Source organism: Myotis davidii, unplaced genomic scaffold, assembly GCF_000327345.1.
Source record: "Myotis davidii unplaced genomic scaffold, ASM32734v1 scaffold125, whole genome shotgun sequence".
NCBI lineage: Eukaryota > Metazoa > Chordata > Mammalia > Chiroptera > Vespertilionidae > Myotis > Myotis davidii.
The window spans coordinates 6,450,680-6,469,446 of NW_006299390.1; positions in this window are offsets into that span (position 1 = coordinate 6,450,680).

Sequence of the window (18,767 nt, forward strand, 5' to 3'; positions counted from 1 at the left end):
TAGAAACAAAAAAAGGTAAATCAAGAAAGAAATGTGTTCAACAAGGGAAGAGTCAACTATATCAAATGCCACAGACTCCGAGTAAAATACTGGCGGAAAACTGTTTTGTGTGGAGGGAGTTCTTAACATCGTTAGTACCCCAAGGAGTTCTGTGAGCAGAAAGCAAACTGCGGTAGCTCATGAATGAATGAGAGGTGAGGAAATAGAGTGGAGAGTGCTCTGCTCTATCAAGAAGTTTGGTTTTGAAAGGAAGGAAAGAGGTGGCAATTATAGGATGTTATTTTTAGAACAAAAGATTAGAAGTGTTTATATTCAGAAAGAAAAGAGTCTGAAAGGAAAGAGCAGGTAAGAGGAAAAGATAGAGATGAGATAGACATGTATGGAGAGTTACAGATAGGGAAATGATAGATAGATAGATAGATAGATAGATAGATAGATAGATAGATAGATAGATGATAGATAGATAGGATAGGTAGAAAGAAGGAAGGAAGATAATTAGTGAAGGTATTTTCTTGAGCAGGAGGGGGCACTAATATTCAGACAACAATATATATTAGTGTTAGGTAAGGACATAAACACAGGCCCTGAAACTAGAAAAGAAAAGTAACTGACGTAGATGAAGCTTTGTTTTCAGCAAGTTAAATGGGGAGGCACAGAAAATTGAGAACTCTTCAGTTTTATTTTTTTGTGTGTGAAGTTACAAAGCAAAATCATGTGCTGAGTATATTTATAGAAAGAAACTAAATTTTATAAGCTAAAATTATGTTACTTCAAAATCAAAACAAGAGGGGGTTGGGAGTGGGGTGGGGCGGGGACCAAATGAACAAGTGCCCTAAGAGCTCTTTTTGAAACAACCTGGAGAGAAAATCATTGAGTAACATTAAGTGTCCTAAACACACGCTTCTTAGTAGGCCATTAACAGAAATTATGGATTTCACACAGCTCATCAATCTTTTATTTTTAGTTCTTTACAAAACAATAAATGACAGGTACAGACTGTGGTTTCAGATCCTAAGAGACTGGTAGGTTCAATTTTATCTCCGAAGGCTCTAAGTATCCTGTTTCGATCAAAATAAAAAAGTGCTTCCTCTAAGAGACATCCACTGAGGATGTGGCTTCATGAGGCCACTTTCGCTTTCTCTGCCTAAGTGCTTGCTTTTCAGGGCGTGAGGAAAAGCTGCGTGGAAATTTTATTGTACTTCAGCTGGTAACAGTGCCTTATTTTAGGGGGGGAGCCTGATAAGTAGTTAAGTATGTAGCTACTGTACATAAGCTGCAAGTTCCTGATACAAATGTCAAAATCGGTAAAATATAGATAAGTGACTTAATGAAGTGACTTACATCAATCTGTTTATTTGGAAAAGACAGTGCTTTCCTCAGCTCAGCATATAATTTATTCCACCCTCTCAATTAAGTGAACACATTCATAATTGAGCATGACACCAATGTTTGCTAGAATGCCAAGAGACACAGAATAAGACTCTTGTTTGGGGGAAAAAAATTACATAGAGACATTTGTGAAGCACATAAATTCAAGAGGGAAATACGAAAATATTGTGTTTTAGTAATGCTGTTAGTATTTGTGACATTTCTCTCTGCTTTTATCATTATGTTTACAGGCTAAAAGGGAGAGTGATGGTACAGGTGCAATTTCTATAGTCGGCTCAGGTTCAGAGCTGGTTCCATTTCCAGTGAAATCCCACAGTCCTTGGTATGAGCCAATCTGAACCTGAATACAAACAATGTCTATTTCTAGCAGATCAATCATTCCTGCCCTTATGATTGGGTTAACAATGAAAGAGCAAAGCTACATTAAACATGGTGCCTGTCTTTTGGTCTTTACATTTTCTACCGAGAATTTTTATTTTTGAATGAATTTTCAGTTTACAAATTATAGCACATCAGGTTAGAAAACTAAGGAAGATAATAAATAATTATGGAAATGATCCCAGCCACACTTTAAAATGTTTATTGTGAGCATGTAAATAGGACTGCTTTAGCTCAAAACTCTGATAGAAATTGAGGTTTCTGATTACCATAGAAATAGAATAACGGCATTTTTTTAAAAAATGCCCCTCTTCTTAATACAGCAAGGCACTACCAAGACATTTCAAGGTTTATTGAGAGGTAGAAGCAGTCTGTGGTGTGATAGATCTTACATACTTTAGTCAACATAATTAATTGATAATAAAACATTATATTCATGATATTTTATATTTTGTACTTTTATACTGGATTTTTTATTTTTCTTTAAAAACAGGAAACCATTTCAGGCATTTATGATGCACAATAGAAATTTTCTTTTAAAAATATAATAGTTGAACGAAGGGGAAAAATAATCAGTATTATAGTAATGTGTTAAATAGTTTGTAATAGAACAAGAGCACACACATAAGAGATTAATAATGCTATTGTTCTAGAACCTTGACTATTTTTCACGTTCAAGGAAAATTTCCACAAGCATAGTAGGCAAACTGAGCTTTGTGTACGCAGCTAGGAAACCTAGATAAGTTGTAATTGTATCACTTATACTGATTAGCACAGTTGTACATACCTACATTTCTTATAATATATAGCATGATTAACTTACAAGTTTGAGCTACCCTCAGTTTTTACACCAAAAAAACAATTTCCAAGGCCTGCCTCCCAGGCAATGTTTGGCCCACTGGTTAGATCTTAAGGACACATCAACCTATAGTATCAAGATAATTTATCATAATTTTCATGTTTTTATTTGTAAGAAATCTCTTTATAAAACATTACAGGTTATTAGTATCTTGGGCTGACGTATAGGGTCTTGTTACTCAAACGTAGCCCCTGTATCAGCAGCATTCACATCACCAGGAAGCTTGTCAGAAATGGAGAATCTCAACCACCACCTCAGACTTGCTGAATCATGCTTTCATTTAACAAGATCCTCATGTGATTGGTATCCATATTAGAATTTGAGCAAAAACACTCGAGGTTTTTAATTTTAGTATGCTGGAAGCTTTAAAAGTCCTAGGTAGTGTGGAAAGAAAAATAAATTCCAAAAAATTATAGATTATATTCAACTTTACTTTTTCATATCTTGAGTTTTCTTTTAGAATCAATATGTTACAATTGGCTATTGAGTGAGCCATTTTATTTTTTAAATATATTTTTATTTATTTCAGAGAGGAAGGGAGAGGGAGAGAGAGATAGAAACATCAATGATGAGAGAGAATCATTGATTGGCTGCCTCTTGCACACCCTACACTGGGGATTGAGCCCACATCCTGGCATGTGCCCTGATTGGGAATCAAATCGTGACCTCCTGTTCATAGGTTGACTCTCAACCACTGAACAATGCCAGACAGGCTGAGTGAATCATTTTAAGCAAATATGCATAGTCCAGAATTAGGTGGAAATAAGAAATTTTATTTGCATAATACTCTGAAAATATGAGAAAATACAAAAATCTATCAAGTGACTATTAGTGATGTATTTTTCTGGTTAATTTCTTTATCATTTAAAATCATAATTTCAATAATATTCAATATGTCACTGAACAACATGTAAAAATTTTTAAGTATTAGGGTGGTTGAGCATGCTATTCACTTTCTTTGCATGACCTGAAATGATTTCAAAATATAAAAAACCCTATAATAGTGTAAAACATACACAGGACCTGGTTCTATTTTGACAAATGACCAATTGTATTGCTAGGTTTCCTCCCTTTGTGTATTGAGTCCACTACAAAGATTTGTTGAATGAATGAATTGAGGCTAGAGTAGAGACAAAAACTGTTCTCTCTAGAATAGACTGTAACAGAAAAATACAGGACGGCCCAAAAAGTGAATACACACTTTAACAGCTGATTCTATTACATCTTGGAAATGAAATGTATTTTAATAAACACTGCCTTTATAATTATTCAAAGTGTGCATACATTTTTTCAGGGGGGAACACCCTGTAATATAGAGCAATATACAAAAGGAAGATATAACATGTTTTTGTTTGACTGTATATGGAACAAGAAAGGCAATTTTTATTTTAAAATAAAAATTATATTATCAAAAAGAACGGATACTCCTTTTTGCTGATCAGCACATTCTCTTCCTGGGGCAAATATTTGTGGGAAGCAATATTATAATCAGAAAGCTATTGTGAGCTACAGACATTAGATGGATGACTCTAATGGCTGCTGCTATCAAGCCTGAAAAACTAATACATAGCTTTTTACCATAAGAATATCCTAAACCCACACAATAGATATGTGATTTTCTGGGTTCAGAGCAAATTTAAAAAATAACAATTTATTGATTTTTAGAGACAGAGGAAGGAAGAGAGAGGGAGAAAAAGAAGAAAAGAGAGAGATTTGCTGTTGCACTTATTTATGCTTTCATTGGTTGACTCTGTATGCACCCTGACTGGTGATCAAACCCATAACCTTGGTGTAGAGGGAGTACGCTCCAACCAACTGAGCTACCTGGCCAGGGCCAGAGCAAATTTTTATCTGATCAGTACAAGAGGCACATTATTGCTATTTGCCGTTCTGCCTCTTCCTTTTCTTCTTTTCTTTCTTTTGGAGAAATGCTTGAAATGGAAGGAAGGACTGATTGAGGGAGGGTCAACTCAATTAGGAGCCAACTGTTCTAAAGTGTTTGTGTGCCTTTTCACAGCCACTTCAGGGACTGGCAGATCGCTAAAAATTTAACAGAAAATAAATGAAAACAAAATGAGTTAGATTCTAACCATTATTAGAAAGCTAATTCTAAAATTTACATGGGGCCTTATTTTCATGAACCTTTAAAAATGTCAGTCTTTTTACTTGAAGCACTTATTTTCATGAGTTGAAAAGTAGCCCATTTGGTACAACATTAAAATACAATGAAAACATCCCACTCTGTTTCTGTTTAGAAGGTCCACTTCCCCATTCCAGCCACGTTAACTGTGGCCCACCTTGTTCTTTTGCTTTATACTGTCTCCCTCTCCCCCAGTCTTCAATGCTCAACCTACACACATCCCAGCTCATTGTTCACAGAGAAAATTGGCTACAGCAGAATTCCCGCACACTCCCAGCAGCAAATCTATTTCTTTTCTCTGCACTCCTACTTGTTCAAAGGAATTAACTGTCCTATCAAATCTGTTCTTACATGCACTGGATTGCATCCTCTCTTGTCTTTTCAAGGACTTCATTTCCTCAGTCATGCCTCCTCTCTCCTACTTCCTCAATGTCCTCATCTCTTCATCATCAGTCTCTTCCTCTCTACTGGAATAATTCTATCAGCATACAGATATTCTTTACTATAGTATTTCCATTTTTAAGTCCTTTCCATAGTTACCATCTTATTTTTCTGCTCCTCTTCCTAGCAAATGTTCTTTATTTACTTGCTTTATTTACTCTTTCCAATTTCATTTCTCCAATTCATCCATTAAATGACATCTATTGACTTCATTTTCTTTTCCACTGACTGTCCTTTCCAAGATTACCAACTACCTCAGAGTTGCCAATTCCAATAGGAATTTTCTGTTTAATCAACTTGGCCTCTTGACAGTGTTCAACACAGTGACGATGCTGATCATCTGGAAATCTCCCCACCTGGATTCCTTGACCTAATAGTTTTGGGCTTTTCCTCCTACTTCGCTATCTCCTCAAACTCATCTTTGATTTAGTTCATTCTGCTACTTCTGTCCCAAGGTTTGTTTGTCTCCTCCTCTTTATTATCCACAAATTCCTAGGTTATCTTTTCTTTTTAAAAAATATATTTTATTGATTTTTTTACAGAGAGGATGGGAGAGGGATAGAGAGTTAGAAACATACATGAGAGAGAAACATCGATCAGCTGCACATACTCCTGGGAATGTGCCTGCAACCAAGGTATATGCCCTTGACTGGAATCGAACCTGGGACCTTTCAGTCTGCAGGCCAACGCTCTATCCACTGAGCCAAACCAGTTAGGGCCTAGGTTATCTTTTCTTTCTGCTAGCTTTAGGTACCATTCCTGTGCTCTCACATTCCAATACTGTTTCTCTATGTCAGACCTATTTCCTGTCTGAATTCTAACTCTCGAATTGTCTGAATTCTAACTCTCGAATTCAAACTCATATTCATTCACCTGCCTATCTGAGTGGAAATGTCCAAAAGATAGCTGATGATTCTTTCCACTAACCCACTTCTCTTCCTGTTTTCCTATCTCATGCAATGGCTCTACCTGTTACTCAAAAAAGCAAAACAAACATATGAAAACACACACACACACACAAACTAAAAAACAACCAAAAACCATACTCAATTTTTTAGGAATGATGGTTCCATTCCATAATCCCTAACATCCAACTGATTACCAAGTCTTGTGGTCTAGTTTTAAAATATTTCTTGAATTTATCTAAGAGATGATCAGTATTTTACTGTGAGGAATATTACATATATTCTTTATTACTGAACATGTAGATGGTTTCTAAAGTTTCTCTTTTACATGAAATGCTAGGGGAAACACATTAAGGGATCTTTTTATTCACAAAGAATAGGTATAAAGGCAATTCTAGGCTGAATTTTAAAAGAATTAGAGAAGGTCTAAGGAAATTTTTAGAAAATAATTAAAGGAATAAGAATAATGGAAAGCAAAAGCAATAGTGGGTTTTTGTGTGTGAAGTAATTGGATGGAGAGTCAGTCACAGCAGTGGAAGGTTGAGTTTTCAATGACGATGGGAGCAGTGATGAACATAAGTGGCTATAAATCAGGGGCATCGCCATGTCTAAAGACATTTGGTCCAAAGAGTCTGATCCAACTTCCACACATAATGTTGTCAAGGAACAATGTTTACAGGAAAATAAACAAGAGATATGATGTTACCTACTTCCTGTTTAGTAAGAGAGAAAGTAAATAACATTAGATTATAAAGATTATATCATCAACTAAATTTTTAAAAAATATTATATTTAGGGCCGTTCTAATTTTCTGAAAATACAATAGGTTATATGATGATTTCACTTCTCTGAGAACACTTTATAATTTTATAAATGAAATTCTGCTATTTACAAAAGAATACAAGATCGAGGGTATAAAGGCTCAAAGCTCCGGCCTATATATGTCATTTTTGCCTGTCTCTGAGAAGATGCCCTGAGTACACCGACAGAAGGCAAAGAGCCTATAGGACAGGTAGCCAGGCCCAGCCCTCCTGAGGAAATGTGTGTCATCTCTGTTCCGATATTTATCCATCTAGGCCAGCCCCAGGCATTTGCAAGGGAATGTGAGATGAAATTGTTCCTGGAACAGTTCAAGGAGGCCTTTACGCTCTGTGCTACAACCTGTTCGGTCTGCTCCAGGTGACCAGGATCTATAACAATGTTGTCTCCAGAACATTCACAATACACCCAAGATTAGGTGAAATGAACAGAGTAAGACTACCTGGCTTTTCCAAGGGTTTTGGGTACATGATATGCTCAGTGTTTCACTATTGGGTGAATTACACATTCCAGTGTTCTCAGGCCACTGTTAAGTTTCTAGACAGCCAAAGAATCAAGTTTAATATGGAGGAAATGACAAATACAGAAGAGGAAACATTTTATGGTATCCTATAAAAATAAAACATAAATACCATATATAGTATTGCTAGGAAAAAAGCCTTTTAAATTTTGAATCCGTTGTGCTACTTTACAAATAAAATTGTATGACTTTCTTAGTTAAGAGCAATCCAGTTGAATCTTTTCCCTTTGCTTGTTCATTTCATCACCACGGGTTTTGCCTCCTTTGTTCCACCTTAAAGTTTTATTGCAATTTCAAACAATTTAAGTGGATAATCAGTGGATCTAAGCATTGTTAAATTTCTAACAGTTACACCACTTATACGTGTAAGTTGGAAATTCAGTTAGAAGCCACTCCTCCCTACATCATTTCTGCAGAAGCATATAAGCAGCTCTAGAAGCTCTGTGTCTCTGGCTCTGCCAGTTCCTGGCTGTTTTACTGAGGGTATGTCAATTAATCTCTCTGAGGGTCAATTTCCTCATATGTGATATGGGAACAATAAATCTTATACTACCTACGTCACAGGGTCGTCGTGAGAATCACATTAACTAAACCATAAGTACATTTTGAAAACAGGAAGATATTTCTGAAAACTTAGAAAAATTTTAATGGTAAAACCAATAACAAGCCCTCATTATGTACATATTTTTTTTTATTAGCAGTAGAAATCAACTCAAAGTAGTTTGGTGGGGGATGGGGGGCGGGGAGGTGAAGACAGGATTGCATTATAAGAATATAAACCAGAAGCCTATCAAGGTGTCAGAAAAGGCTACAACCAGTAATTCTCCTCTATTTCTTCCATTTGTTCTCTGTCTGAAGCATTAAAAAAAATATCTAGAGATCAATGTCTTCTGCTTCTTAAATGAAAATGTGGCTATCCCATGGATCTAGAGCATATATTTTACAGATCCAGCCACCTAAAAACACTGATCTCTCTTTCATTTCCAACTACTAATCCACAGGGAATCTGGTTATGTTGAATTATGTGCCTCCCCATAGTCCTGTATGGTGATGAATGATCAAGGATAAGATCAACAAAAAGGCTGTTTGGTGAATACTGCTATTCTCAATAGATTGAAAAGAGATACCATTTTTTTCTTCCCAAGAAAAGGGATTGTTGAATATAAAATCCCTTATAGATCCATTACTCTCCTTAACTTTCCAAAGCACTTTCACACATGAATATAATTGAAAAAATAAAGTATTATCTTAACAGGTAGAAACAGAATGTCTCTGAGGGATGGAACTGTTGTAACTGAGGGGAGAAAACACCTTGACAAGCTGTTTAAAAGAGAAGTGAGATCTTGAGACTGTGGGGACCACAAACAAGAGAGTGCTTAAGGGTGCTCTGATTCAGGACATGAAAGGCATTGGGTTTTGCTCCTCAGAGGACTGGAGAGGAAAAAGAAATAAGGAGACTGAAAGGCAGAGACCAAGAAATGCTGTGCATCATAGCGGCATGGAGCAAAGAACTTGTAAAAATCTCCCTGGTGGTAGGATACCCCCCAGAGCCTTCTCCCACTCAGAGAAACACAAAAAACTTTAAGAAGAAAAATAAAATAACCAGTGTGTGATTTTTAGTTGTTTCTGAGTAATTTGGGTTATAAGTCCACTCTGTGGACAGAGAGAGAGAGGTGGGGGGAGGGAGTGAGTGAGGGAGAGAGAGAGAGAGAGAATTGAGTATGTCTGGGCTGATTTAGTACAGAACAAAGGAATTGTGTATGAAAGCAGTAGCAGAGGCAGAGCATACACCACCCAGGACCGCAAGGGCAGGGAGGCAGCGGCTGACTCAGTTATAAATGCATTATTTCCTGTGAGCCGCCCAACAGCTTGTCATGTAATTAAAACAGATATCATTACCGTTTGACAGATGAGGAAAGTGAAGACAATCATCTACCCAAGGTCTTATGGCAAATTAGTCTCTGAGCAGAATGAAAGCCTGTATGTCTCCTCCCTCCTGGGCTCAGGTTCCCGCATTGAATTTACTTTATTTCCTTCAACTGTTAGTAACAGAACAGTGGTAGCATAGCTTGTGGCAAGAACCAAAACATTTCTGTTAATAAAATGCCTTTACTGAAACCATTAAGATTACCTTTTATTCATGTATCCATTCATTTGATATAGACAGGGGTGGGCAAAAGTATGCTTACAGTTGTTCATGTGGAAAAATAATAAATAAATAATAATACAAGAATAAACTGTGGCCCTAACCGGTTTGGCTTGGTGGACAGAGCGTTGGCCTGCGGACTGAAGGGTCCCGGGTTTGATTACAGTTAAGGGCATGTACCTTGGTTGTGGGCACATCCCCAGTAGGAGCTGTGCAGGAGGCAGCTGATCGATGTTTCTCTCTCATCGATGTTTCTCTCTATCCCTCTCCCTTCCTCTCTGTAAAAAAAATCAATAAAATATATATTTTTTTAAAAAGAATAAACTCTGTTTTGCATATTCACAACTATAAACCCGCTTTTGCTACCTTTGTAGTAATTGAGTTCCTACATTCTGACCGACGGTATGATAGGTAACAGCCCTTTGCTCATGAGTAAGAATCGTTTCGTCAAAATAAGTCTTAAAATTGTGAGAGGAAAAGACTAAATTGTAGTGGAGGACCATGCAGTTCACAGTGTTCTTGATTTTTTTTTTCCTGTACCCTTTGAAATTGCAATGTCACACAAGTCTGATCTGGTTTCAGCAGTGGGACTGAGTAGTTAAGAGTCTAGAACTAACCCCATCAACCCTCAGACACTGGTGGGAATGTAATGTGGCAGCCTCTTTTGCAAACAGCTTGGCGGTTCCTCAAAAAAGTTACATATAGCCCTAACCAGTTTGGCTCAGTGAATAGAGCATCAACCTGCGAACTCAAGGGTCCCAGGTTCGATTCCGGTCAAGGGCATGTACCTTGGTTGCGGGCACATCCCCCGTAGGGAGTGTGCAGGAGGCAGCTGATGATGTTTCTCTCTCATCGATGTTTCTAACTCTCTATCCCTCTCCCTTCCTCTCTATAAAAAATAAATAAAATATATTTTTAAGAAAAAGTTACACATAGAGTTACCATTGGACCCAGCAATTGTATTCCTAGGTGTATGCCCCACCCAAGATAAATAAAAACAGGTATTTATACAAATGCTTGCATATAAATGTTCATATCAGCACTATTCACATAGTCCCAATGTGGAAACAATCCAAACGTCCGCCAACTGATGAATGGAAAGACACGGTTTGGCATACACATACAATGGGATAATGTTATTCGGCAATTTAAAAAGTACTGATACAAGCTACAGCATGGATGAAACTTGAAAGCATAAGGTTAAATTAAAGAAGGCAGACACAAAAGGCCAAACATTGTATTTTCCCATTGATACGAAATGTCTAGAAAAGGCAAGTCCATAAAGATGGAAAGTAGGTTAGGAGTCACCAAAGGCTGGGCTGAGTGGGGAAATGGGAAAGACTGCTCACGGGTATGAGGTTTCTTTTTTGGAGTCATAAAAATGTCCAGGAATTGGTGGTAATGGTTGTACAATCTTGCAAATGTATTAAAATGCATTGAGTTGTACACTTTAAAATGGTGAATTTTACACATGAATTATATCCCTATTTTAAAAAACCTACCCACATTACACTTATACTTGTGTATAAATTCAGGACAATGAAATCACTATCAAAATGAACACTGACCACATTGCAACCACCGTTCTTCCATTGCTGCATTTCAGTGTTTTCCTGGGCTATCCAAAATGTCCTTGAGTCAGCCACTTTATGATACAAAGGAGTCTCAATAATCTTATTGAAGCTGGACTGTTCAGCTACTTTTCTCAGGATAAACTTTTTGTTGTTGCTGAAAAAGCAATTGTTAACGGCTCAACTTGGTCATGTAGATCAATTGCCCATCTCTGCTTTGAGAAATGTTAGAAGATAAGGGCAAAACTTTGATAATTATTTTAAATTTTACTTTCCAGGACCAAGAAATGCTTGGACACTATCCTGCCAATCGAAGCACTCTTTCTCATCCAGGAGTTCCCACAGACCTGTTTAGAAAGAGACAGGAGTACTTTGTGAATCAAAGCGCCCTTCTGCCAGTAGCTATGCATCCCCACATCCCAGTCGATCATGATAAAAGGATGAGAATGAACTTGTGGCTGGAGCGTGCGGGTTAAGCAACACCTCTCAGTGAGCACATATTAAAAATTGGTGGGCCAACGTGCTCAGGCTTGCTGGCGAAAACAGTGTGCCTGCCTTAGGCGGCCTGCAGCCCATTTACCCACCCTGGTGCAGCAAATGGTAGAGAGAAACTACAGAGGCCCTGCCTGCAGCTGCCTATCCCACCGAGATTAGAAGCAGGGTATGTAAGGAGATCATGGACTCGGGAGCCTGCCTTGAAGAGGAAATCAATGTACTGGAACCCATTTCGTGTCTGGGTCTCTGGCCTATGAATTATTTAATGTATCTCTCTGTGTCTTAGGGGGAGAGTACCAATAAGCTTGGAATAAGGGGGCAGGGACAGGCCAGGCACGAGGAAAGGAGACCAAAGATTTTCTGCCAGTGCATACATTTTGTCCCAGTCATTTTCCTCACAGGTCATTAAGGATCTGATCTGCAGCATTTGACTCTCCATTGTGTGTGCTGCTGTGGTTGGGTATATGGAAAATCCAGATCATTTCATGTCTTCAAGCTCCTCATATGTGACGTTTTTCCCATTTGCTAACCTTGAACTCTTACAAAGAGTTCTTAAGAACTTCATATAAAGCATATGATGCCCCTTTTAGCCCCTAATGCATACATAGCCTAATAAAGTCTTGATAGTCAACACATGCTTGCTAAACTCATGACTATCATTATTTCGAATACTATTGCCGATAACTGTAATTAACACAGGAAAGCACTCTGCTTCTCTGAGTCCCGCTGGCCTGGCTGCCACCCGAGTCCTGGATCAATCAATCCTGCTGTTGCAGATCCTGCTGAGCTGAACAAGAGACACAAATGTCAGTTTCACAGCTTAAACAGAGAGCTACAGTGAAAGAAAACCAGCTGAGCCAGCAGGAAGCACACACTGAGGGGGAGGTGTCAATATAGCTATTTTTTAAGCCAATGTAGTAAAAGAAAAAAAAAACACAACAACCACACATAGACACTAAATAACGCCAGGTAGTTCTTTCCTGGAGAAGCTAGCCTACACTTGAGGCTTGGCCCCAGGTCTGCTTGATCATTTATTCCAACAGCATTTTTGAAATTTGGGTAGTCTAACAAAAACGGGAGAGGAAACGAAAAGAATGACCTCATTCTTCGGCTTATTCTCCAAAAGAAAAGTAGAAAGATTGAGAACCATGAAAAGACAAGGCAGATAGAAGTCACAAAAATATGTTATGAGCACACGAGATGCCAGGCACTGGGTTATGCATAATGTTATTTAATTATCATAACCCTTCTACTGATATATCCGGTTTTCAGGAAGAAACGGAAGCTTGCACATTCCAGTTTAGAATAAATTTTGATTACCATAGCATGACCTGCAAGCTCTATGGGCTCTAGCTCCCGACTACTGGCAGCCCCCATCTCTCTTGTCTCCTACTGTGACTGGAGGAAATGCAGGGTCCTCTTCCCCACTGGGTACTGGTAGGAGTGGAGTTCTTAGGAAATCCTGGAAAAAAAATTTTCTGAGACTCGCATGGGAGAACCAGTGATTTTTATTTGTGTGGAATTAAATCCCTGTGTTTGTGAAGACTCATTTCCCTTAGGCCAGTCACAGATGTGTAACTGGGGTTTCCGTGAAGTTAGAAGCAAAGCCAGTATCCAGAAATTCCTTTCCATGCAGGAGACAGGTCCAGTACAGCATCAGGGGAGTTGCAGTCCATTAGTCCAAGGACACTTGAGGGCAAATGGTCTATACATCTGCCCCCTAACCAGAGATTACTTGGCTTAAATCACCCTGGTTTAGGAGAAGAGAACATAGACCCAGTGAATGCTCTTTTGTGCCAGCTCAGCCCAAGGGTGAATGAAGTCAGGGGAATAACAAAAACCTGATTAGAGCCAGGCAGACCCAAGATAAAAGTGACAGTAACACAGACCAAAGCATAATCCCAAACTCCCTTATGCACTCATTATGCTTCATTAGCATATTAAAAACATACTTGGAAAGCTAATAAATATTCTGCTGGGACCACCCCCCCCCCCTTAAGAGTCTTACCTGCAGAAGAGAAATAAAACCCTCAAGACAAAGACTTGATATGGGCTTTATCTAGAGTGCATTCATGCCCCTTCTCAGGCCTGAACTTTCTACTTCCTTTCTCCCAAACTCTAAGGGTCCCAGAAGATTTGCAATGAGGGGAGCACACTTATATTCCTCAATGCTCTCTGGCCTCATCCACAATGACTTTAAGAACTACCTTCTTCACCCTAGCTGGCTTGGCTCAGAGGATAGAGCATCGGCCTGTGGACTAGAGTCCCGGGTTCAGTTCCGGGCAAGGGCACATGCCGGGGGCTGCGGGCTTGGTCCCCTGTGTGTGTGTGTGGGGGAGGGGGGGGCGGCGTGCAGGAGGCAGCTGATCAATGATTCTCATCATTGATGTTTCTATCTCTTTATTCCTCTCTCTTCTTCTCTGAAATAAATAAAAATATATATTAAAAACAAAAAGTGTTCTCCAAATGCTTCTGAAAGTCCATCAACATGCCATCACATTCACAGGTGCTCACAAACCAGTCCATTGGTTGAAGTCACTGCCTAATATCCTCTATGTTTTTCTTCTTTTTTCCCAGTTCCCTGTTGTCATGGACACAGTCTATGAAGCTACTTGAAGGAGCCTATTGCCAATGGTTCAATGCCCATCAGGAAGATACAGATGTCCATACCCAAAGTTCTGTCTCTGGATGTGTTCAGTCCATTAGGGTTTTGGTGCCTGAGTGGTGGTACGTTCCATGCAGAGAAGATGGCCTCTACATGATCTCTGTCCCACTCAAAGAGTACTACCCACTCAGAGTGCTGCTTGTCTTATAAAGTCAGTAATAATCCAATGTATTTGGGGTTTTCAATCTTTTTCCAGAATCTCACAAAATGGTTCTGGTTTGGGCCCTTATATCTATAAATATAGATGGTGAGGCCCTCTATTCTAATTATTCATAGCCTCTCCCCAAACCAAACCCTCTCCTTCTTATTTAGAAAGCAAAAACCTCATTGTAGACCATGGAGAGGTGTCCATATTCCTGCCACATCTGCCTCTAACTTATCCAGCCCAATATACACCCTATCCTTCTGATAGTGTGTGTGTGTGTGTGTGTGTGTGTGTGTGTTTGTCCCAATTTTATCTTCTTCCGTGGTTCCTCCTGATTGCCACACTAATCCATCACACACTAAGCCAACACACCTCAGATACACTCTCCTTTCCCACTTGTGCTTATTTGCTTTGTTTGTCTGATGAAGGACGAGTAGGGATACATTTGAAGGCCAGATGAATTCCTGAATTTTAATCTCAGTTCTGACACTAATCCCATTGACTTCCGAATGATATAGAATCTCAAGGTTGAAAGAGATTCTAAAAGTTCATCTATCTCAGCATTTTTCCCCCAATATGTGATCATCCAAGTCTATATTTTTATCTCTGAGCCAAGAATGAATGCATTTCTGAGATTCCCCATTCACTTTGGGGGGAGTTGCACATCCTTTTTCCTCACAGAGGTAAAATTTGTTTGCACTAGGTTTCTTCCAATACTTCTGAATCTACCACCTTGAATTCAGGCGGTAACTGTATATTCCCTCTGATTTATGATTTGTCTTCAGTCACTTGGAAATAGCTGTCATGTCACTCTGTATCTTCTCTTATTCCTCTATTAAATAAACCCATATGTTCAGTTATTCCTTATGACACTAGAGTTAGTTTAAGACTTAGATACTCTCAGCTGAATGGGTCCCAATTTATCTTTTAACATAGGTCCCTAACTCTCTGACTTATTGTTACCGGACAGGGGCTGGGTCCAGGTGATTTTAAGAGTACATTTATTAACGCTGGGGACAGGGAGACAAAAGAAGGACTTTTGGGGTAGAAGAAGCAACAGGAGAGAACCTGGGTGATGCTCCCTAGAAACATTATAGGGGAAAAGTGAGCCAAGGTGGGGCTGCTGTCAGCTCACTGGAGAGTAACAGTCACAGTGAAAGAAGGGAGCTAAGGTGTGGCTGCTGTCAGCTCGCTGGAAAGTCAGAGAACAAAGAGGCCTTGGAGACAGGACCAGAGGGTAAGCCTGGGAGGAGCTGTTGCTGCCCGCTGCTCCCCTGGTTGTAAGTCTCCTGGGGACTCTTAGAGTTTGGGAGGAAGTAAAAAGTTCACATCTGAGAAGGGGTATGGGGATGCTCTAAAGCAAATCCACAGTGATATCCTTTGTCTTGAGGGTTTTATCTCTCTTCTGGGGGTGAAAACCTTAAGAAAGGTTTTCAGCAGAATATTCATCAGCTTTTATAGGACTACATTTTAAATATGCTGATGCGTCAAAATGAGCACACAGGAGAGTTTGGGATTACTGTGTTACTGTTTTACTTTTATCTTGGGGCTGTCTAGTTCTAATCAGGTTGTTGTTATTTGTTCCCCTAACAAAAGGATGAATGGCCCTAACTGGTTTGGCTCAGTGGATAGAGTGTCGACCTGCGGACTTAAGGGTCCCAGGTTCGATTCCGGGTAAGGGCATGTACCTTGGTTGCGGGCACATCCCCAGTAGGGGGTGTGCAGGAGGCAGCTGGTAAATGTTTCTCTCTCATGGATGTTTCTAACTCTCTATCCCTCTCCCTTCCTCTCTGTAAAAAAATCAATAATATATATATATATTTTAAAAAGGATGAGTGACTGCACTCATCCTTGGGTTTAGCTGGAAAAAAAATGGTATTAATTGGGTCTCTGTTCTCTATCTCCCAGACCAACCTGATTTAAGCTATATCTTCTCTGGTGAGGGGTGGAGTATAAACCATTTGCTCTCAAGTGTCCCTGGTTAGGGAAGATAAGGTCTGGCGATTCACTAGCTGGCTGTAAGTTGTTCAAATTGTTTGGCCTTGTTTATCTTGTCTCAGTTTCCCCATTCCACTTGCCTGGGAATTCTCCTAGCTTCTTACTATGCTGCCTCATTATGATGCTCAGTATTATTGAGCAAAAAAAGGAAATTAAATACTGATACGTGTGCACATGAATGAACCTTGAAAACATATGCTAAGTGAAAGAAGCCAGTCACAAAAGACCACATACTATCGAATGTCTAGAATGAGTACATCTACACAGACGAAAAGAAGATTAGTGGTTGCCTAGAACTCAGGGGGTGAGGGGGTGGAAAAATTGAGGGATAATGGCTATGAGGTTTTCTTTTGGGGATGATGAATATGTTCTAGAATTGATCGTCATGATGGTTGCACAACTCTGTAAATATACTAAAAGCGATTGAATTGTACACTTTAAAGAAATAAATTATATGGTATGTGAATTTCATCTCAATATAGTTGTTTAAAAAATATGATGTCCAGAAGGAAATCAAACAATAATCTGAAGTGGATGTTTTTAACCTCTGCATTTCAATTTCACTCTCTACAAAATGGATGAGTGAATAATATCTGCTCCACCTTCTTGACAGGGCTGTTGAATCACATTTTACAACATCATAATTATGTAAATTATTAATTCAAGTGACTCTTACTACCTCATATCTGGGCTGCTAACATAATCCACTAGCAACTCATTTGTCTTGTTGGGTAAGAGATTTGCCTTTTTAAATCCTACTCAGGAGAATGCAAGGAACATTTAGTACATTGTATAAAATCCAACTCTCCCCCTTAATATTTAAAGCTATCTTCCAACTTTGTCCTACACTTTCTGTCATTCTTCACAGACAAACTAGGTTTGTTTCAGTTATAAAAAAAAGTTGCTTTCTCCATTATGCACTGTGAATATTAACTCTTGTAGCTGGTTTTTCCTCTAAAACAAACAAAATATACCCTGCTATTGACTGAATGTTTGTGTTTCCAACCAAAATCACATGTCCAAGCCCAAGCTGGTTGCATACTATTTAAGGCTTGCTTTTTTTCTGTTGTTATAGTACAAAATTGCACAGAAAAAGTTGTGGTAATTCTTGAAATTGCATCTCTAGAACCCAGCAGGTTCGGCTAATGTAGGAGAACAGGAAAGGAAATAGCCAGTAAGGAGGAAACTTATAATCTCTGCTAGCCCACAGGCCTGCTTTAGGTGAACCATTCGAACGCTACTCTGCCTGCAGCATCAGCTCAGCCTTATTTACCTTCATGGAAAACTCAGGCACAGTTTTTATAGATTTTAGAAAATAAGTCGTGTAAACCAAAGAGCAATTTGCTAATTTTTAATAAATCAAAGAAAATGCGTTTCCTTACTATCAGCTCCATCTTCAACAATCACTTCCTGCGATGACTGCAAGGGGAAGGCGTGAGCACCTGACAGGCAGCGACTAGACCTTAAACTTGTGCTTACTCACTTGCCCTTGGGTGAAGTAGTCTGCAGCCCCAGAAGCTTATCTCCCCCGATCAGTTACAGCTGGAAGGATGGAGGATAGTGTGGATGAACTCCATCTCATTTTATGGGCACGGAAGCTAAGGCCTGCAAAAAGGCAGGACATGCCCAGTGGCTTATGATTTACTAACATGGTCATAAATATTGGTTCAAAACTGGGCTTGGAAGCTTACAGAGGAGGGTGGTTACGGCGCGCGGAGTAGATTTGTTTGTGTGGGTGTGTTTTATGCCTCTTGTCATTTTAAAAAATCTCTTTGATTCTTTGTCTCACATTTTCTTGGGCTATGAGAAAATCCCTCCAAATGTTCTCTGCTTGTGAAAAGAAATGCCAGGATGGAAGAAGGGCAGGATGGATGGATGGAAGGAAGGAAGGAAGGAAGGAAGGAAGAAAGGAAGGAAGGAAGGAAGGAAGGAAGGAAGGAAAGAAGGAAGTTGACTTCCTATACCCCCTCCAGACTTTTCTGTTGCCCACAAACCCTCTCTTTGCTTTTGACAAGGCTCCATTTCTTTCCCAGCTCCATTTCCTGCAGCCCTAAAGGCCAGCGGACAGGGGTTTTACATTTCCCAAACCTTTGGGAGGCTCCCGGAAACGGGCAAGTTCAAACACCCAGAACTGGCTCTTTAGGCTTCCAACTTTGGCTACTCTCCCACCCGCACCCGGCGGGCAGGTCCGCACACATCCCTGGGTGCGAGTAACCGCGGGGACATCACCCCACTCCCACCGAGGGAGCAAGGGAGGGGAGATCGCAGGGCAGCTCGGGGCTCCGGGGGCGCTGCC